The sequence below is a fragment of the Dinoponera quadriceps genome, unplaced genomic scaffold (genome assembly GCF_001313825.1).
Source record: "Dinoponera quadriceps isolate SergipeBrazil2010 unplaced genomic scaffold, ASM131382v1 scaffold2723, whole genome shotgun sequence".
In the NCBI taxonomy this organism is placed as follows: domain Eukaryota; kingdom Metazoa; phylum Arthropoda; class Insecta; order Hymenoptera; family Formicidae; genus Dinoponera; species Dinoponera quadriceps.
In genome coordinates this window covers 232,639-255,550 of record NW_014556868.1, presented here as the reverse complement: position 1 = coordinate 255,550, position 22,912 = coordinate 232,639, and the positions used below count along the sequence as shown (strand labels likewise).

The 22,912-nt window shown below is 46.1% G+C and overlaps 1 protein-coding gene across 3 annotated transcripts in view; it reads left to right on the top strand.

Moving 5' to 3' along the window:
* Positions 1 to 413: 413 nt before the first annotated feature.
* The window catches only part of LOC106748316 (glycogen synthase kinase-3 beta-like), a 50,551-nt gene continuing 28,052 nt past the window's right edge, over positions 414 to 22,912 (top strand). For 2 of the 3 annotated variants that reach the window (XR_001374738.1, XR_001374737.1), the window contains exon 1: positions 414 to 2,931. The gene's annotated coding sequence lies outside the window, so the exon portion shown is untranslated. The remainder of the gene's footprint in view (positions 2,932 to 22,912) is intronic. The other variant, XR_001374739.1, reaches the window with a different exon arrangement.

Genomic DNA, 22,912 nt, shown 5'->3' with positions numbered 1-22,912 from the left:
AGAATATCTTAAAGATATCTTTCAGACATCTGATGTCCTGATTTTAGACTTTATGTTGTCTGGAACGCAGCAACGTTTCCCGAAATACATGTCATTTCATAGCTCGTACATAACAATACTTCTCACAACATTTCACGGAATCACAGTTGACATCGTTTTTTCGTTGAAGGGTCTTCGTGATTTTCTCATAACCCACGAAAGCCCCAGCGACTCTTTCAGATACCTTTTCGCACCCAAGACTTGAATCAATCTAAAGTTTGAATAATGGCGGTATAACGGAATAGTGAAGGGAGCAAGCACCAGACGGCACCAGGGGTATCGACGACGGAGCATCAGGCGCACTCGATAGAGCCGTTCGGTTCGGCAAGGGGAAGGGTGGGGTGTCACTGACGTCACGCTCGGCAATGTCCGTTCGCACTCGACTGGCCCGATCTCGCCCGAACGGGTCAATGTCTGAGGAGGCATCGAAAAATCCATGGTCGGTGTGGTGTTGCCGTGCACGACGAGGCAGAGAAGTCGTCGCTGATCGCCGTGTATCGTTCGATATTGCCGCGTGAACGCGCGCGCCCCTTTTTCCCCCGTGCTTTTTCCGCGTAACGCCGCGATATATCGGGTGGCTGCTGCGGGAGCAGTGCGTGTCGCCTCTGGTCGGGCACCGGACCGGAGAACGAAAGAGAGACAGAGACAGAGGAGAACGAGGCGGACCGATTACGGGCGGTGAACGCGAGGACCCCGCGACGACGAGAACGGCGGCGACAGCGACGACGATCACGACTACCACCACGACGACGAGGATCTCCCGTCGAGTGCGAGCGCTGTCGGGCACGAGGACGACGTGAAAGAAAGAAAAAGACGGAGAAACGTACGATCGTTCTTTCGCCTCGTAATTGTGGAGTCGCGCGCGACGGTAACACAGCGAAATGCAGTGCGGAAGCCTGCCAGGTATCGGCGACGAGTAGTCAGAAGAGTGGAACAGCCGGAGTGACGAGACTCGTAGCGTAGTGCGACGAGGAGAGATCGAGACGGGAAGCAAGCCAGCGAGGAAGAAAGAGAGAGAGAGACAATCGGTCAGTCGGAGTGAAGTGAGGCGGTGGTGTTCTCGTGCGTACGAGAGAGAGGGAGAGAGAGAGAACGACGAAGCATTGCCAAGATAGTCGCGCGAGAGCGGCGAAGGAGGGACAGAGAGAGAGTATAAGCGGGCGGACGAAGACCGAACAACGCGACATCGTCGTCAGCCCACCGCACGGTGGCGCGCGTGAGATACGTCGTCGGCGGGCGGTAGAGAGTAGCGCGAGCTACGTGAACGAGAGTGCCGCGAGAAAACGGGACGGAGGAAAGAGCCGCCTCGCCGTGGAATCGCGCGCAACGGAAGCGGTGTTACATAGAGGAGGCCGAGAAAGAAAGAGAGAAAGAGTTCACGCGCGCGCCTTTGCCGTGCACCTCCGCCGCCGTAACCGTACTAGCCGTTCCGAAAACGTCGGCCAATCGCTCGCACCCCTCGCTGTTCACCAGCAGCAGCGCTCCGCAGCGTCGTCCCGCGCCCTCCTCCGCTCATTGGCTGGCGGCATCGCGTTTCTCTCGGGGATCATCCATCGTCGTCGGCAGCAGGAGCGGGAACAAGATCGGCGACAACGAGGCGACCACCACCGTCGCCTCGAGAAAGAAAGAGAAAAGAAACATATCCTGTCCGTGAACGGAGCGTGAAACCGCGAAGAGATCTCTCGTCCGGCTCACGACGCGGTCGCGCTCGGGTGCCGAGAGAGTGCGCGTTCGTGGTCGTCGGTAGTGCGTCGGCAGAGAGAAAGAAGAGAGGGTAGTGTCGAACAGGAAGAGAAAGAAAAAGAGTGAGTGAGTACACGCGCGCCTACGTACGTCGAATCGGGTGGTGGTGCGCGCGTGAACAACCCGATCCGCTCGTCCGCCTGCCAAATCGCGTGTCAACTCCGCGTACGTGCGGTGCGTGCGTACGTACGTGCATTCGCCGTCGGTACGTATACGCGTCGCTGGTGTCGCGGCACGTCATCGAGAGAGAGACAGGAGAGCCGAGCGGCGCCGTGCGCGCTCTCTCGAGCGGATCGCCAGAACAGAGAGGAGACGGGAAGAGGCGACAGGCTCTCGGAGGAGAGAACGGCCGTGAAAATTGCAGCACCGCGTTTCCCGGTCCCGCGTTACTTCTCCCTTTTCGTCACCCCCACCCCGCTTCCACTTTGCTGCGGCCCCGCCACCCCTCTCTCTCCTCCCGGTCTTCCTTCGTGCCACCCCCCTTTCCCTCCCGACCGTCGATCGAGCGCGGCGACGACGTAACGCAGAGGCGCGGGTAGGAAGAAAACACGAGCGGGTGACGAGAGAAAAGGGGAAAGCGGGAGAGTGAGAGAGAAAGAGGAGTAAGAAGCGCTGGCGGCAGTAGCGGAAGAGGAGCGAAAAGAGAAGAAGAAGAGTGCGAAGGGGGGAGCAGAGTGAGTTAGCAGCGCGTGTTGTGTGCGTACGCGCGTGCGGTTTCCTCGACGGTGCGTGCGTGCGTGTCGCCGCGGTGAGCAGCGCGAGCGAGTCGCGCGCGCTCCTCGTGCGATGTGATAATCGCGGTGTGAGGTTCCGTCATTGATGTGCGAGGTGGTGTTGACGGCGACGACGACGACGTCGACGACGAGGAGCGCTACCACTATTAGCACCACCGCCGCCGCCGCGACCAGGGGCTGCTTTTTGACGTGCACGTACGCGCGGTGGCGTAGGAGGGGGAGGAGGAGAAAGTGCTACTGCCGGTGCCGGCCGAGGAGGCGGCCAGCGACGACGAGCCGGGCGACGATAGACGAGGAGGAGAAGGCGGTGGCGGTCGAGACAGCCTCAGGATGAGCGGACGACCGAGGACCACCTCCTTCGCCGAGGGCAACAAGCCGCCTACGAACCCACCCTTGGCAGGCGTGAAAATGAGCAGTAAGTACCCTGAGAAAAAGAGATAGAGAACATTTCCACACCGCACTGTGCTAGCGTATGTGACGTGTGTGTGTGTGTGTGTGTGCGCCATAACCTCTCTTCTGTATTGACCCGTCGCCGACATCCCCACCGTCTTGGAGATCGAGCGCGTAATAATCAGACTTGATATTATCGGCGGTCCCGCTGGCTCCTCCGCTGAATCTATTGACCCGTGGCAGTCGCGGCGGATGTTCGTGTCAAAAAGAAGTCCGCTCTCGATGTCGAGGACGGTGCGGGAGGTGCCGACTGGCGTGTCGCGTGATCCGTCACTGTCGCTGGTTCTCTGCATGGCTTCCCGCGAGGGGATCGACTTCCGTCGCATCGGAGATCGAAGGCAGCGCGAAGGGAAGGAACGTGAATCATTCGTCGGGTTTATCGTCGAGGTGATGGTGCTGGCGATAACGATTCTTTTATTACGCTGCGGCTTCGATCTTTGACGTCACACGCGAAAAGGAACCCTACGCCGAACGCGGCGTTTCGCGAATCCGCGGGCCACGTAAGGGCCATTATCGCGTGCCTCGCGGCATCGGGATTTCCGATGCCTACACGGGTGTTACCGCTCGTTCTTTTGGCTATCTTTTTCTCCATACCCCGCTGCTATCTCGTTCCTCGTTTCTCCCCCGTACCGCGACTATCTTTTAACACACATATAAATGATATACGTGAAGAATATATACACAGAAAAAGTAATCTTTAATCAAAGATAGATATTCTTATATGTTAACGAGAATGTTATAATCTTCTTAGGAGACTTTTAATCTTGAATTGATAGCTCAAATAATATTTACATCAATGCAAGCTCAATCAAATCGAGACTGAAAATCTTCTAAAAAGACTATAATATTCTTGCTTATGCATGGAAACATCTATTATTGATTTAAGACTTTCTTCCCGTGTTTGTATAACCGTCTGTTTTACCTTTCGTAACATTACACGTCCGCGGCATTCCTCGAAAGAGTCGCATCTCGTTTCGCGTTCGTTATTTTGCCTCGAGTGCGGAAAGTGTAGCGCGCAGTGCAGCTGAACGGAACAGCGCCTCTATCTTCCTCTCTCCTTCGCTCGCGTCCTTCTCGCCTCCTCCTCCCTCGCTGCCGCCATCCCTCACCCATTCCCTGGTGCGTCTGCGTGCGAGTGCCCGGGTGTTCTCGGGACAAGGGTGGCGCGGGGCGAGAATGCGGGCGAAAGAAAGAGAGAGAAAAGGAGAGCTCTTTTTCGGTAGGACACACTCGAGATCCGTCCACCCCCGTTAATCGTCGATTTCAGAGGTTTGCGTCGCGGATACAACGCGACGGAGGAAGCAACCTCGGAGTAAGTTTGACTCGCCGTCTATCCCGAAAACCGAACGATCGGTGCATGGGGGTGGAGTCAATCGTGTGACCCCCACGGTGTCTTTTATTCACCCCGGTTCGTACGCCTTTCTGAGTCCAAACGGCGAAATGCAACGTAAAAACGCGAGAGAGAGAGAGAGGGAAGGAGGTAGGGAGAGAAAGAGGGTCGAAATATTTGATGAGTTTCGAGCGGTCTGGCTGCTTTTTCTCTCTCTTCTTTTAGAACGCACTCGGTATGCGGAGAGGACATGCTGTGTTAGTGCATGGTGTGTTAAAAGGATATTTACACGACACCGAGTGTATTGTTGCGTCTCTCTCTCCCTCCCCCTCTCTTTCTCTCTGTCTCGTTCTCTCCTTCCCCCTCTATCCCTCTGGCTGATCGTCACGGTAATTCTCAGCGCGAATTCCGTTCCCCGTTAACCCACTTACCGTGTTTTGACGATTTTAGCGCGGATTTGACAGCTGTCTTTTGATCGTGACGTTGGTGACGGCATACCCCTATTCTCTCGTATTCTCTTTCTCTCTCTGCCGCTTCGAATTATAAAGCCTGTCCAAAGCGAGCTTTAAACCCGTGACATGGAAGCTCTCTCTCTCTCTCTCTTTCTTTCTCTCGTTCCTCTGGCCGGCCGTGTATTCGATTTGCCAACCCTCCGAACTCTCGGATTAAAGCGGCAAAATGCGACGTGAAAGCGCTCGGACGCGCGGAAAAGGGCTGATGTCGCGCGTGTCGAAAATATCGTCGTTATATTTCCGTGCGATCATTATTTTCAGCAGTAGCGCTCTATACTGCATCTCTCGCTCTCCGTTCGCGCGTCGACGCAATTCAATGACCATGACTGCGCGCGCTGTACGAGCGAAATCTTATTATATGCACCGCATTTTTGGCGAGCGCTTGATTTACGTACGTGCTAACGCACGCCGGACGCGCACGCTACGCGCGGCACGTATGTGCCGAGAGCGCTGCTGCAACGCCCGCTAATGCGATCACGAGAGAAAAAGTGAGAGAGAGAGAGAGAGAGAGACGGTAATTCGATTGGAAGAGAATACTTTTCGATTCTTAATCGCGATGGTATGCCATTACGGATCGCGCGCTCGTCTCAAAACACGTTTCTTTCGCCGAGACTCGCTCGCTCGCTCGACGAGGCGATTTATGTAACGGCACAGGATGGGATCGTATATCGCCGTGTAATCCACATGCGCCGGAGAACGCGAGATAAACCGTTACCGCCTTGAACTTGCATAACGCTTGCATAATTTTTAATCGATACGCCACAGAACAGTGCGTGCGTGCGTACGTGTGCGCGCCAAACCGAACCGTTCGTTTCTCGAATAAATTTTGCAATTATCCGGCAGTCCTTCATATATGTAACGTCCCAACGTTTGACCTGCGAATATCGCGATTCTCTCGATGATTTCTCCAATAAGAAGATAATTCGGGGTCGTTTTGATTATTCCCCCGACGCTGCCATCCAGTCACTCAAGTCCACCTTTTGTCACTTTCTCCCGACAGGCCGCGAAAAAATTCATTATCGTCCGAAAAACGAGTCGCTATGGTCCACTTTTTTTCCTGAGTCGTTAAATTTGCAAAATATGGGCGTTCTATATATATTTTGGCCGTCTCTCTTAATAAAACTACTCCGAAAGCGTATTTGTATCATTTATGCCGTTGGTTTTTCCTGATTGTGCGCTTTCAAATCGTATTATGAAAAGAATTCGCTATATCGTTAAATTATCCAAAGATAAACCTGGGGAAGGTAAAAATAAGTATTATTTCTTTGCTTGAATGGCCTTAGTTACTCTCAGAATTTGAAGTGTCACTTTTGGTCATTTTTGGCATTTTGATATCTGAAAGGTCACCTTTCTATCATCTTTTTTGCCGAGAAGCTCTATTTCGCCTTTTTGTTTCAGTCACTGTATGGCAGCGCTGTTTATAATAATAACAATAATATTTAAGGAAAGCATCCCTTTAGATTACAGAAATAAACCTAATACCTATAGGAAAATAAAAAGGAATATCCAAATAACATTTAAAGACAAGTTGTAAATTAGTAATAAAGTATAAACTAGCAAATGCAAGCGATATATAAGAATAGAAAGAAAGAAAAAGATATATGTATATACATAATATAATTTGAATTAATGGGTCTAGCTAAAAATGGTAGTAAATGAATGCTTAAAGTTTGAGGACATTCCACTGAAAAAATCTTTTCTCTCCGAGGAACGTTTCGAGAAAGGTAGCGACTCCTTATTACGTGGCTTTTAATGATATCTTGCGCGAAGATTGATGTCGCCCGGACTCGAAGAATTGAATTTTAAATTCGGTCGAGTTGCATATATAACCGGAGAGAGAATGTAAGCAAGAGCGCGATAAATAACGAATTCAGAGCGCTGTTTACGAAATATCATCAGCTAAAGTAGAAGAGAGTGAATCATTACTCTCGCCTACTTACGCCTACTGTCACCTACTCGCGGCTCGAGAGCGCGAGCCGCGATATCTGGCAGATAATCCATCAGGATGCGAAATTACATTATGTCCTTGAGAACGTACGCCACGGTGGCGTGTCAAATCCGTAACGAGCTTACTATTCGTGGCGTAAGGAGGAAAGTAGAATATTGAAGCGGGGAAAATACCGGGAGATTCGTTGATTAACGCGATTATTTTAACCACCATCGACGGAAGGTCGAAATTATTTTCGCGGGAAATAATTCAGAAAGTCACGCTCGCACAGTACTGTGAAGAATTATCGAAAGAATCTGAATTACTTGAATTGAAGAAACAATCGGAACGTTTATTTATTGTCGAGGATTAAAAAAACATAACTGGAATATTGAGAAGAAAATATATTACGGCCGCTCTTGCACCCGCTTTTTCCGATAATACCTCGATAATGAGGAGGCGGGCGGAAACGGGAGCAGAATTTCCAAACGAGAGAGATACTACCGCGTTCCGGGTAATCGCGGGTTCCTATAATGATAACGTTAAATTAGACTAACTAAGGCGCGCTTCCGAGTTGACAGCGAGGAGCGTGTTCCTGTCAAAAATAGTGACACGGGTGTAACGCAACCGCGGCCGCTATATTTGGCCTGCACACGTCTGTAACCTTCCGGTGCGATTAAGGATATATCGAATGTGCGCGATATAGATGAAAATTCCCGTCCAATTTATTTCGAATAATAGAGAATTCACCGGCGGGGAAATCGACTCGGTCGAGAGAAAGAAACAAAGAGAGAGAGAGAGAGAGTTTCTCTCTCTCGTTGAGAGAACAGCATGGCACGTGTGCGGTGTGCACACCCAGTATAACAATCTCATATAATATTTTTCGATTTCGTCGCGATCGATCGAGAACTCGAGAGCGCGCGCGTCTCATTGATCGTCCGACAGAGAGAGAGAGAGAGAGAGAGAGAGAGAGAGAGAGAGAGAGAGAGAGAGCGCTACGAACCCCTCACGACTGTTTGCGCTGTAAAGAGGGTCGATCACGTTGGCGATTCACGTGTCAGGATCTAGGTCAATATGCTTCTACGATATTAAACTATTCGCGAGGGAGGTGACACGCGAGTTTCAGCGAGCCATGTAACCCATTAGCGACCCGATTTTTCCTCCTCGCATCTTATCGCTCTATTTTCGGCATATTTAAGCGGTTCAGAGTCCGCGCTAATGAAATATACATATGTTCATTCGCGCAAAATACTCGGCGCGATTCCGCTGCACTTTTCTCGAGACGCGAAGCCGCCGCCGCTCGCCGGTAATTTAATTCGCTCCGACGATTGTTTGAAATATACCTCGTTTTAACGAGCATTCCCTCTGACGATGACGATCGATGTATACTCGGAAATGTATCTTTCGGTAAGCTCTAATTAACTTTTATAAGCTTCGATAAATTTCCACTCTCGATAAACATTTATCCGAGAGTTGGGCCTCGTCGCTCTCGCTCGAGTTTCTTTTCTTCCCGTAAGATCGTAACGAGAATAACGTTGAGTTGAAAATGATAAAATGCAAATCATCATTATTATTGGATTCACGGATTATCATTTCGTAACGCGAATCACTGCTGTTGAGATTACGATCCTGGCGCGATAATCACACCAATCGGTATTCATCAACCACCATTTGTTCCGATCGTTCAACTAAATGTCGCACTGAAACGCGCATGACAGTACCCACGCCCTGAATAAAATCGCACAAACGGACACATGATTGACTGAGGGCCAGTTTATCTCTTCTCTTTTTTTCTTTTCAATACCGGCCTCTATCGCGACAAAACGTTTGTCACGCGTACCGACCATACATGTCATCGGGATTTACGCGCGCATGCAAATTTCTCGATTGGATTTCACTGTGACCGGAGAGGGGGGAGGGGGACGTTTCGATAAATTATTGGAATAATAATCAAAAATTCGTCATTTATATAATAAAGAATAATTTTGACTTCCGAATAATCTTCATTGGCCAATCCTTTTCTTCTCGAGGAGGTTGCAAGGCGAAATGAATTTGATAAGAATTCGATGAAACTTGCATTACGTACACATTGAATGTGATCTAACTCATTGCTCGTGCAATTAGAAACTCGAGAATATCGAAACGTTAAAATAATGAAAATCAATTAACTAAAACGCCGAACCAAAAATTAACTTCATCGTTACTTCCGCCGTGCTTCCTCACCTTCGTGTAACACATATTGAAAAATAAACAACACTAATCTTCCCAAACAACAAATCGGAGCCGAATTTATCGACGCTCGCGCGTTTACTCTGCGAATTCGCGAATCTCGCGGAAAGCTCGTCGGAGGAGCCCCGGGAGCCGAGCGACGGCGAAGATGAATGGGCGATAGTCGCGATGCCACCGGCGATCCGATTTATAAATAATCTCCGGCTGATGCTTGACGAAGTGATTGCGTATATATCGACGCGGTTGCCAGGCGGAGCGGAGACGACCTGTCTTCGATTGCGCCGAGAATCGATTATCCTCGCGACGGCGGCGGCGGGCTATTCTGACCCGAATCAGACTCATCCCGCGGAGGGCGGTCTAAAAGCGATCGTCGTATTTTATATGCATCCACCGACGACGACGGCCTGGTTCCTCCTTAACCTTTGCGGGCCCGATCGATCCTCTCTCGATCGCGGGAGACGACGTCGGGAAACACGAAACTTCGTCGTTTCCGTTCTCGAATGACGAGTCGGTGCAAACGTATTTGGAAGTTAACAGGAGCGAGCGTGACACGAAGTAACGAGTCTCTTCGAAGATGGATACTTCGTTCCATTTTCAGAGGCAGATATTCTGCCGATTGGAGCGTCAACCTGTCGCCGACTTTTCTTTTTTCCCGGAATAATCTCTCCCGAGCCGTCGGAATCGCGGTCGTCCCAACCAGAGGAAGAAAGAGAGAGACGTTCTTCGAGAACGTTCTTCCGTGCACGCGAGAGATAACTCAATGAAATGCGCGACAACGTACTCTTTTTTATACGAACAATCCCCTTTCTGACGGCGGCGCGGCCGTAAATATCCCTCCGCTTTGAACGCTCGCCTTTAAAAATAACCCCCCCATTATAACGCGTTGTTAAGTTGCGTCTGTTAACGATTTATTTTTATACTTTCGCTGCCCCGCGAAAATCGGACGCAGACGCATCCGTGGGTGGTTCCGATCGATTATCGGTTATGTGTAACTACAAACGCGAGGTTCTCTCCTTCCGCTCGCGCGCTTTCGCGTAGAGACGCGCGCGCGTCCGCGTTGAATTCTATTTTACTCTGTTTCTGGTTGGTTTTTCTCAACTTTTTCGTTCTTTTTCCGCAGCGCTTGACGCAGCGAAGGGGTCGTTTCCAATGAAAGAGCGATTCGATAGCGTGAAAATCGGGAGAGAAATCTGAAACATCGCGGCGAAACGTAGCGAGCTTCGTCTCTTCGTCTTCGTGAATTTCGCGCATTCAGTTTTTCGAAGAGCGATCGATTTGATTATCAACGGATCGCCCATTTTCGGAAACGATGTAAATCGAGGCCACGTCGTGCGCGACGGCATGGTCAGTTCTCTGGTCGCGTGCCAGCGACACGTCATTCACGCAATTATACTCCCAGCCAGAACTGCTGTGTTCCTATCGTTAAAAAAGCTCGATTTTCCTACTCCTCCGCACGCGAAACGTGGAACATTTATTTTTGAATCCTCGCTTTTAACTTTTTTCGTTAGAGGAAAAACTCGAATGTGCCCAGCGCGATCGAAGTAAAATCGGCGTAAATAACTGATAATTCGCGTTAATGATCACCGAGTAATTATCCGCACATGGAGGAATTATATTGTAGTAAAGATTACCAGACAATTTTTCACCGCTCGACCATACCGAAATTATGACTGAAATTATGATGTGTGTTGTGATTTTTAGTAATGTGTACACAATGAAATACATCAATAAAGATTAAAATATACATCATAATCTTAGTTGTAATTCCGGTTCAACGTTACAAAATTTTGTGGTAATTTTTACTGTAATTACTATATTTTCTCTGTGCAGATCTCACTTGACGGATGCAATGTCGCAAAATTCGCGGGATTCGGTGCGATCCGAGTTGACGCACGAGTCGCGCGTATCTTTTCATTTATTTATTTATTTATCTATTACTGTGTAATACTGTGTAAACGGGGAACACCCTTTGATAACATAGAAAATATAAAAAAGAAACACCTGTGGAGATAAGAACACTTACACGGAACATCAGCCTAGATCAACGCAAGCATAGAAGTTCGACTGATTGGTTGAAATCTACCATAAAGTGTTCTGTGAGTGGAAGTATGAAAAAGTGGACGACTTCTGAGGCACCTGTCAGGTATTGAAAATCCAAAGAGAATTAAGATATTAAGTATTCAATAGTACTATTAAGCCCTCAAGTGGCAACATTGGGCTATATATAGTCTTCAAATAGAAGGGAGTTTCCGATAATTTTTGGAGATTTTCTCGAGCAGTTCAAGACGAGAAACGTTGAAAAAGGAAAACATAGATGACCCTAGTTGCCACTCCCAAGGTAATAAAAATACGTTGCCACTCGGAAGGTTAAGGATGTTATAAAGAAACAAAATTTTTGCGAGTCGCGTACGATTTCTAGTGGGTGGGCAACGGCTTGTTTTTTTTTTTCCTCGCGGCCGATCACGTTGAAGGTGCTGACGATGAGACGCGTCGGTGGCGTCGGCTCTCCTTTCTTCTTCTTCTTTGCTCTGACACACTTTGTCAGCGGCGTTTCCGCGAATGCCAGCACGATTTCCGCGCGCTATGCTGTTCTCGGCCGCGACAAAGGTCCAGCTGATTGAGGAGGAGAAGACGGGAGAGAAGAGGGCGGCACAATCGAGCACTCCTTCATTTTTCAAGGAGCGCGCTCCACCTTCGCTTTTCTGCTCCAACTTCGCAAGCCGAGATTAAAGAGATCGCGTCGCGATATTGGCCTAATTGATCTTTCCTCTCGCTTTAAAGATGAGAACATTAATTACCGATTAATCACGATGCTTCTCCAAATCTGTTGACTAATTTTGTCTCCGTGTATTGTAGAAATTTATCGAGAAGCTAATTAAATATACACAATAAGAAGTTTCATCTTTAACACACTTTTAATGTTTGAGTCGCGATTTCAATATTCACGTCCTTTTGTTGCCCGTCGGAAACCTGTTACATTCTTTCGATAATTAGCTACTCGTAAAAAATGGTTCTTTCATTTAAAAAAGATCAGCTACAAACTGGCCAGCCGCCAAACAAAAGAAATCCGTTCCCTTTGGTCTCATTTTCGTACCGGTCGCTACTTTTCTCGACAACTTCTCCCCTGATAACTTGGTGTATTATATTTCAAATATGAGAAGCGTGACACACACAGAGGCGGACTTAATGATTCATACGTCTCCTGGGTTATTAACGAAGTAACGTCGTTCGCTTTTCCGCGTAATCGCGCGGCGGCTTTCATCGCGACTGGACGGACGGACGCGCGCGCGGGGCCAGGGTTTTCCGTCAGTTGCAGCAGCCCGACATGCTGTTGGATCAATAACGAATCTTCTTGCCACAAATAGAAATCCACTGTGTGAGCACGGCGCGTACGTATGTCCGTATTTGTATTTCGCGTCCGCCAACGCCATTGTTCTCTGCGAATGATCGCTCGAGAACATCGCGTTCCCTACCTATCTGCCTACCTGCCTGCCTACCTACCATCGTCGCGATTCATCCCGCGATGAAAGGACGTCGCGCGTCGATCGCGTTACTTTCACCGAACTCGCAATTTCCATGCGCTTTGCGTTAATTAGCTCTCGTGAATAACGCCAAAAAAGGGAAAGAAAGAATGTCGTCGTAGGCGGATGTCGTAAATTTCGTCGACCTTTTCGCATCGCGGAATTTCAAGAGAAAGAGAGATCCCGCGATATTCTTGCCGAGGATTATAAAAATACACGAGGAGCAAAATAATTTGCTGGCACAATAAAATCGGTGAGTTGATAAAAAATTAATATTAATATGTGCACGGAAAAAAATTAGTCCTGCATCAAAAATAGATGTTCTCATGTATAATCAAGAATGTAATTTTGTTAGAACATTTTTAGTCTTGATTTGAATGAATTTGTATTGATGCAAGTGTTACTTGAACTCAATTCAAGACTAAAAATGTTCTAAGAATATTATAATATTTTTACTTATATGATAATATTTATTCTCGATTTAAGATTATTTCTCTTCTGTGTGGACGACAAAACGATTAGTTAAGAGTACCAATTATCGTTCGTTGGATTATTTTGCTGAATCTACCAATTATTTTTCTGTAAGAACAAATTATTAAATGTAGAAAAATATTATTTTTTTCTAGCAGCAAATTAATGTATCCCAAAAGAACTAATTTACTCGGCAGAATTTTTCTATTCTGGCAACAAAACTGTTTTTGTTCTAATTACGAACGTTAATCAACAAATTTTAACTTTTTATCCATATCCAGAATAAGAATAGGTGGTACCGAATGGTTTTCGTCTGCCTTGTATCCGTTGTCTAAATTTGGCTATTGGGTAGCAATTTTGAGAAAAATTGTATCAAAGAAACCAAAAAAAGAAAGAAACCAATAAACGCCACTTTAGATTTTTTTTTCGTGATGTAGTACCGGCAGTAAATTTTTTCCCTAAATTTCATTAATACCACGCAAAAATATAAACTTCTAGCTTTAAAATTCATTTCGCATCGTTTCGGTATAATTTTTCGTTTTCAAAGTACAGCTAAAATTAAAAACACTATCGCACGTGCTCGACATCAATATCATATTTAGCTATATTTTAAAAACAAAAAATCATGCCGAAACGATACAAAATGCATTTTAAAGCTAAAATACTTTGAAATTTTTGCGTGGTATTAACGAAATGTAGGAAACAAATTTGCCATCAGTGCTATAACGTCATGAAAATCCAAATGTCAAAATTGGCGTTTATGTATGCTATTTTTCTCAATTGTGACCCAATAGCTAAATTTGGACAACGAATATGTGTTCAACAGACGAAAACTGTTCAGAAATACTTATTCTCATTCCGGGTATAAGAACCTCGTTGACCAGTGTAATTTGTTAATCTGTGATTACGTCAATTAAATTTTGTCGCTGCCACAACGAAAGTGTAATAGCAACGATGGTTTCGCTATAACAGCAAAATTATTTTTCTCCGTGTAGTTACGCTTTCATAGGAGGGAGAGACGCACGTGTCCGCGAGAAAGAGAGAAGATTACTCTCAGATCGACGTATTTTTAGTCGGACGCCCGCGGCTTAATTTACGAATATCTCGTCGTGCCAAAAGGAAATCGCATCCGAGGTGCAACAGCGGCGGCAGTGCACTTTGTGCGCGGTCGTTTCCGGATGACAGGTACCCCGAGCGCGCCGACCTTGACTGCGAGCCGAGGGCAGAGTTGAGCGAACCGCGGTCGTTACCACAATGAAAATACGTACGGCAGGGCGCAATGAGCGAGCGCGCGGTGACTGATCCCCGCGAGAACTCGCGTCGTCATGTCGTTTCTCAATTAAGAGTAATTTGACGGAGTGCGAACGATTTTTACACGAAGGATCGAGTCTATCGGACCCTTTCAAAGTATTCTGCACGAATAGAAAAAACGATTCCGTGTTTCGGTGTAATTGAATTATATAGTGTTAAAATTGTGGAATACCCATTTTTCTGGTTTTTATATACCTTTTTTACGAAAAAGGTAAGTGTGGCCGATCTTAACGGAACACATGTGAATTTTTCTCAACGAATTTTTGTATTTTTGAGACGGAAACCGAAGAAGTTTCGCGGACAATTGGGGAAAAAACGGGGTTTTCTTCGAACTTTAAAACTGTAAACTGAATTTTCCGACGATTAGACGAAAATTCGGTTATAGGAAGTGAAAAATTTCTGTAGGAAGTTTTTGTTCAGTTGATTGTGCTCTCAGTTGTCTCGAACGAGTTTTAATGCAACTTAATACTCGCACGAATGATCTCAGTCGCAGCGATAGAAATATCATTTTTTTTATCACCGAGTTTTCATTTCACTATTTGTCACCGAGTTTCATTTCACTATTTGTCACCGAATTTTTATCTAATCTCTAGTCAGTTATAAAAGTTTTTTTTTCCGCGTAGCTATGTAATAGCGTCATTATTCCATTATATCAAAAAGATGATAGGAAAAAGAAATAAATTTTTACAAATTTTTACATTTCTACATAGATTTTTCAATTTCTTTTTGCAGAAAAGTTGAAAACAGCGGATTTGTTTAAATATATTTTTTATTACGAAATCGGGAGTTAAAAATTATATTTAAAAAAAACCGTTGTTTTCCATTTTTCCGCGAAAAGAAATCGAAAAATCTATGGAGAAGTGTAAAAAATATTTTCCTTTATGTTTTTCGAGGAGAGATATTGAAAAGAACTGCCAAAAATTGGCCATTTTTATAATTTCAGAACGCTGTGTAGTCAAATATATACATGGATCAGTAATAGAATTTTATCTCTATAATAGATTCCAAAATAGAATTCCTTTCTCTGTTCTCTCTACAATTCTATAGAAAATAATTACAAACGAGAGAAAAGAGAGACGGGATTTTTCCCTGGATTTCCTCGGGATTCCAAAGCGGCGCGCACTTGACGCAATCTCCGCGGTCTCTTGTCGACACGTGCACTTTGCAACTCGGTTGACGCGCCGGCCGCACTGATAGAACGTGCAGCAGGCGGACAGATAGACAGACAGGCAGGCAGGCAGGTACTACACTGTGCGCGCTGCACCTGAAAGTCACGACACGTGTTCGCGTTTCGCGTGGCGCCATCCTCTCGGATCGCATCGTGATATCGCGCGCGCGGGGCTCCGCTAATAAAACAGGTCAATCGGATTCGCCGAGGAGACTCATTTCGCGCGCGCATAAATTCGCGCGGACGCACGCGCGTCTACGAAACACGAAGCGAAAGCTGCGAGAGAGGTTTGTCGACGATTCGCGGACGTGTCGAAAAATTCCCGGGTGATTCTCGCGCGGGGACGACGCTCGTTCCGACGGTGAAACGCGCGCGCACTTGCTTCGGGAATAGACGAGTGATACATCGTACGGGCGATATCGACGAGCGAGAGTAACGCGTCGATAATGTCGGCGTTTCGATAACGAGGCCTTTGTAAACGGGCAGACCGGCGAGTTACATCTTCGCTCGCTCGCTGCAGTGCCCTGTAAACCTATTTGTATCTCGTGTCGTTAAACATTGGCGATTTACGATAGATGGCGGTACGAGCCCGCGGCGACTTTCCCACGTAAATCTCGAGGTGACACGTCGGAGAACGCTGTTGGACACGTTGTAATTAAACGTGGTAGAGCGTGCGCGTGAAAGAGAGAGAGACGGGTAAATTCCAGGTACACATTTGAAAGAGGCGATTATCTCGCAATTATCTTAAAAGCCCCGCTCCAGCGTCGCGCGAAGAGACACAGTGAATTTCATTTTCCTGAAATTGAAGATTTTTTAAAAATGCTCTTCAGAAGAATGTTGCTATTTTTATTCTTCGTGGCGGTGTTATTCAATTCGAATTCGAGAAAGGGTTTTTTCCCCGTCCTTGAGGTAGTTATCGATAACGCTTGGCGGTTGAATGTCGGCGGATCGGATGCGCTTATAAGATAGTAATCTCACAATTATCAACGTCGTTCGCGCGCGTCGCCGATTGTCGATCGTCGACCTGCGCGTCGATTTTTCGACCGCGAAAGCGGCGCGCGCGCTCTCGTCGGAACGCCGAGAACTGGGAGAACTTCGCGCATAGCCGGCGGCGAAACGACTGGCCGTGCTATTAATAATTGTGGCGTTATCGTCATTTTTGCCAGACACGGACGCGCGATCGGAAGAAAGAGTAAACTATAAACGCCATTCCTCGGCCCGATTACCCCGATTAAACTCGCTGGACGCTCGAACGAGAATCTCGCCGGCCCTTTAAAGAGCGCCACTCCGGGAAACTGCATTTTTTTCTTTCTTTTTTCTTTTTTTTTACCTTTTTTTTTTATTTCGGTTCGAACACTCGCGAAGGAGCGAATTTTCCTCGTCGAAGACGAACGCGTAAAGCTATATCCGGATACACTAAAAAATGAGTTCGGTTGGATTTGCCTGACAACTAAGCGGTGTTACCAACGCTTAGCGTATTTTTTATCGTTTCTAGTTTATTTGAATGTCAATTAGAATGCAAAAATCATGTTTTAGTTGACTTTCATTTTAGCATATTTTCTGGATTATTTGAAAATTGAAACGGTGAGTTTTCTTTCCTGAAATGCGCTAGTTTTACTTTTTTAATTGAATTTTAATTAAACCTCATTATGGGTGGTATTCATAGTCAAGACTCTTTTATAAACGACGACACATCAATAAATTTCTAAATTTTCTAGTTTTGTAATGCTAGAATATACCGGAATAATTATCGAAATTATTGGTTGTCTTTAGTATCATGTGTACACATCACTAAAATTTACAACACGCATAGTAATGTCATTAATAATTATTCCGGCATATTCCAGCATTACAGATTTTTGTAATAATTTTTTCTACAGTGTTCTCTCCGTACATGTGACGTGTTGTGACGTTTTGTTCAAATTCATTCACTTGATTTCCGTGAAATAAACCTTGTATTTCACAAATAAGTTTTTAATTCGTTCTTTGTCAATGCAAATCCAATCAAACTCATTTTTCAGTGCACCATTGCCAGCATGCTCGACGTTGACACACATTACTGTCGATCTTGCGAAAAGGGAAAAAAGCCGTGGAAGCGTTTCCCGGAAGCGCGCGAGATAATGCCCGCGCCGATGACGCTGGTTTCACGAAATACTAACGCTAATCGATATCGCGTCTCGCGCGAGAAATAACCGTCGAAGACGTCTCCGCTATATATATTATTTAAAAGTACACACGACTTCGTATGCGATCATTTTCAACGTTGACACATGTGTGTCCAGACAGATGTGTGTGGTCACTACCGTGCACGCGTGAATGTCTTCTTCGTCGCGCGGTGCCTTTGAGTTTTCGCGTTCTCGTCTTTTCCCGGAGACATAATTCTTCCTTTCTTTCCACTCGATATTTCTGAGTTATTCCACCCGAGTTATTCATCCGGCCCTTTCTCTCTCTCTCTCTCTCTCTCTCTCTCTCTCTCTCTCTCGGGGACTAATTTGAAATCGATGCTACCGCCATTGCGTTGTTCGCGCGACTATCCGGTATATCAAGGCGGCGGCAGTGTTGTATCTCGCATTAAAAATTGAACAGCAAGAGCCACTACGACGCCCACGCGTCGATACTGTTGTTTACGCGTGTGATAAAAATTCCTTTTCCCGCGGGACAGAACGGAGGCCGGTGGTAGCGGCTGCAGTATATTCGCGCGAGTCTCGACGCCGAACGTTATGATACTTTTTACGCGAATGCCTCTCGCACACTCTCTTCTCCGTCTTCGTCGATCCGTCCGATGCTATACCGTTACTATACCGCGATTCGATTCGAGATTCGCGCCTCCGCGAAACCGAAAAAGAAGAAGCGCCGTGTTCACCGTGACGATGACTCGCGAAATTGGCAGGACGCCTCGCGTAGTGACGTTTCGTCGGCTGACGTCGTTCGTTCAGCAGGTGCTAATATTTCTTTTCGAGAATCGCCAGCGGCTATGTCCGCACGCTGATGATGATCTAAAACGAGGGCCGTACATTTTAGCTACGTACACACACGATGNTATATATATATATATATATAAGATTATGCAACATGATAATACACAGCAATATAACGAAAATATATAAAGTGAAGTGTTTCTTTTATATTCTACATAAAATGAATAATTCTTATTTTGTTATATCGCTCTCTGTTTAAATATAAAATTATTTACCATATAATAATATAATTATAATATAACAAATACGTGATAAAATGTACATTTTTTCACATTGTTATATTGCTGTGGATAAATCCTTCGAGCTCTTCTCCAATTCCTTTGCACTTGGGTGCGCAACCAAATGAAATGCGTGTGTACATACCACATTCATTCCTTTCGAGTGGGCAAATTTCGCATCGCAAGACGATTACGTAACGGGTGAGCGGGTGCGTAAGCATCATGTACATAAGGAATCCGTCGAGATACATGGCCAAACGATTTCCGCGACTCACCGTCCGTCATACATATGCGGGTGAAAAGTCACCGGATGTGGACGGTCGCGCGTAAACACGTGCGATGCGTTGTTGCGTCAACGCGGCTTCCGTTGACGTTACATTTTGGCCCAAAAGCGCACGAGCGTCCAAACAACCATGACGTAATCGTTGTCCGTGATTAACAAAGTATCTCGGAATTGCCTCTCGGCCGTGGACCGACCCAAGAACGTTTATTACCGCGAAGGGAAAAATTTCCGGGTTTGCGAATTGCAAACGCGAGTAGAATCGACGCAGAACTTTAATTAGAAATATGGGAATCGTACGATAAAAAAATTCTGTGTTAAATTTAACGCATTTCACATGTCTCAAATTAACGCAAAAATTGGATTGGACCATTGGGACATGTGAAATGTGTTGAATTTAACCGTCAAATTTTTCACCATGTACGGTCAATTTTCTCTTTACTCGCTCGTACCACCGTTCATCCCTCTCGTTTCAGTTTACCCCTCGGAATTGAATTACAGCTAAACTGATGATGGAAAACGGACGCATAAATCAATCTTATCTTCTGACCGCGCGAATTAATCTCCCTCGAGTATCGTTGCTCGCGGAAAGGGCGAAAAAAATCCGGTGTTCCGCGTGCTGCGTCCTTCGTCTGGCAAACGAGAGGAAGAGAGACGGAGCGCGAGGTGCAACGCGCGCTAATTTTGACCGTCGATTAGTTATCGCGGGTAGAACCCCTTTGAAGTGTGCTACGTCGCCGTGGTTCCTCCGTTCGCTCGTCGCTCTCGTCGCTCGGGGAGACCTGGAAATCGGCCAACGGCTCCTCTCATAGCGAGCGACCTGCAGCCGCCCGCGATGACGACATTATTCCGGATCTAGATTAGTGTGAACGAACTCGCTCGCTCGCGACCGTCCTAAAATTTCGGCCGAGCGACACGCGTGCGCCGCCCACCCGCCTCCACGGAGGAGATCCCTTCGCTGTGGGATTCTACGGGACACCCTGTATAAGGTAAGAGGCGATCGTAGGCGGAGAGAATCTCACGCTTGCGAGGTAATCTCGAGCCCGGCCGTTCCTCACCGCAAGCCGTCCGCCGTGGATTCGAGAGCCCCGAGTTTCCTCCCCCGTGCATTTTTAATAATCGAAATACGTGTGGGACGGAGAGCGGCGTGAAATTTTCAAAGTGATAAATCAACCCGGCTCCGATGGGAGCGAGAAGGACAGGCAGAACACCGCTGGCTGCCGTGCTGCTTCTCTCGCACGTGCGACGTCGATGCGAGCGAGCGATAACAAAGTAATCCCTGATCCTCCCCGCCGTTGGGCCGACGAGGGAGCGTCTGCGATCTTTATTGAGACATCGTCTCTTCGTGGCCAAGCTAATAAATGTCAAACAAAAATAGAATCCGCAAAGAGAGACTATCCGACATCGCTCGATAAATAGTCGTGGAATCACCGGCGCCGGGATGAGGAGAGCTTCGAACCTGGCGGGCGGGACCGATGGTGAGACGGAAACTTTTGGTTAACATGTTCATTGACAATCACGCGATATCGCGTGATGCGAGTTCTCACCAAACGGCCGATCACGCGTTATCGCGTAATAGATATTTAGAGTATATAAATCCTATGTACATAATAATAAAAGCATATAAATAATATATTAACTTATTTTGAGCACAATAAAAAATAAATAAAAACATTTTTTTAAATACGAAATTCCAATTTTCAGCTTGGCAATGAACGTGTTAAGCCATTTGCCGCTCGTCACGCTTCTTCACGGGAGAAAGAATTAGCTCGCACAGCTGAAAATTAGCCGTCCGTATTATAATATAATTCGGTAAATGTATATGGGAAAAAATTAGTCTTAAATCAGATAAATATTCTCATGTGTAAGCAAGAGTATTATTATTTTCTTGAGAGATTTTTAGTCTTGATTTAATTGAATATATTGATGCAAATATTACGCCCGATTCAAGACTAAAAATCTTCTAAAAATATTCGAATATTCTCGCTCACATATGAGAATGTCTATCATTGATTTATAAAACTATTTGTTCCTGTATAGCTAATTTTTTCGTCCTTGTACCGAATTTTTAGTTCCCACAGCTAAGAAGTCAGGTCTGGCAATTAAATTTCAGTTGTATGAACAGCTAATTCCTTTTTCCGTGTACGTGTCGTAATCCCGGAACGATGAGTCTCGTTTCGACACAGCTCTCGCGTTATCATCGTCGTCCCCTTCCAAACGCTCCACACAGACTCGACCCGAGCGTCTCCGTGTATAACGGGAACTTCGGGGAACGATACCAAGTCGTCAAATTGCATTAAATTGCACAACGGCGACTAAAAGGACAGAAATACGCGGCTTTATCGGCCCTCTCGCTCGCGAACGATTACGCCGATACGAGTGCTCAAAAATCGAATTGATTTATCGCGCTCCATAAGCGGCGATAAGAGCAGCGCGGCTTTTCAATGGGGTAATTAATAGGCGATAACCGTCGACGTTCATTCTTCTTTTTTTATTTTAGGCTGACAGAGCCGGGTTCGCGAAAAGCTGGCCATCGCTGATTCGACACGGTGATCGGCCGATTGATTAATTTATTGGTCTATTTCTGGGATCAATATTCACGCGGGCGGAATGAATTCCGCCGCGAAGTTGCGCGCTAAATTTAGCGACGCGATGTGTATAAAGCGGAAAAAGAATTTCGAAGAAATGAAAGGAGAATTTTAGCAAGATAGATGTGCGTATTTACTCCGCGTTCCGGGAAAGACGTTCCCCTCGCGGGCACGGAAAAAAAAATAGAAATTTTAAACACATTTCTAATTAAATCGAGTAATGTATAAGTTACGTGGTTTCGTAACGATATGTAAAATAGCATTTCCTCTATCAACGCAGAAAAATACGAGCTTCCGCTTTAGGTCGCACCGGTCGTCCTCGTAGCCACTCGAAGGATGCCGCGTGAATAATCAACCACAAACACGGCGATCTATTTATAACGACCGATCAGCCGCGCAAATTGGTCATAATTCAATTGCGAGACCGACCGGCCGGCCGGCCAGCTGACCGACCGGCCTCGATCGGCTGGCGAAAACAGCTGAAATCTCTTCCGGCCGCCCAAAAGAGCCGCCGATTATCGATCTTGACGTTTCGCGCGATTGTACGCGCACGCCTGGTGTGATACATTGCCGTCGGATTCCCTTCGGAAGACTTGAAATAGAGACGGCAGGTCTGCGAAATAATTGATTTATACGTGTAATTGGCAGGCACAAGTGGTAAGAGGCGCCGTCGAAATCTCGAAGCCTTTATTCGACGAGGTGCATTACTCCGTGCCATTAATTTGAATAAGTGACTAAATATTTCGTCAATGAAAGAAATAACGAATGTATACATTTTTATTAGAAAAATGCGTCCACAATGTTTCCTACTAATCGTTGAAACGTCCTTTTCATTTAAGTAAACCACTGTACATCGAATTCTTAGTGAATATCGTTAGTTCGGCAGATACTGAAAATAGAAGTTAAAACTGAAATGTCAATCTTAAAGAACGCGTAAAAAAAATGTTAATTTTAGTTACGAATACTCAATTCTCGAATGGTCAGTCTTTTTCTAATTGCCCGAGCCAATGGGTTAAGTAATACTTCAATATGCAGTTCAAATTTCATCGAATTTTTGTTTAAACTCAATTCACCTTACAACCCCCTTTGAAATGTAACGACTTCTGATCCATGCTCTGAATTACTGTCGATCTTCTGGTGTCACCTTTAAACGCAATGTGTGATCAATTTGTAATATTTTTCATTATTTTGAGTCATTTATAAGCCATACATCCTTAATGCACACAGATGAGCGGATGTTGATCGGCGATGACACGAAGCATATTAATTGATAAAACGATACCCGGTACAATGTTATCGATCATCGCGCGCGATAACGCGCGCACCAACGGTGTCAGCGAGATCTTATCGCTTTTAATGCGAATTCGTGTCCCGATAAAGTCGACGGGAAAGGCGCGCAGGAGGTGCGCGCGA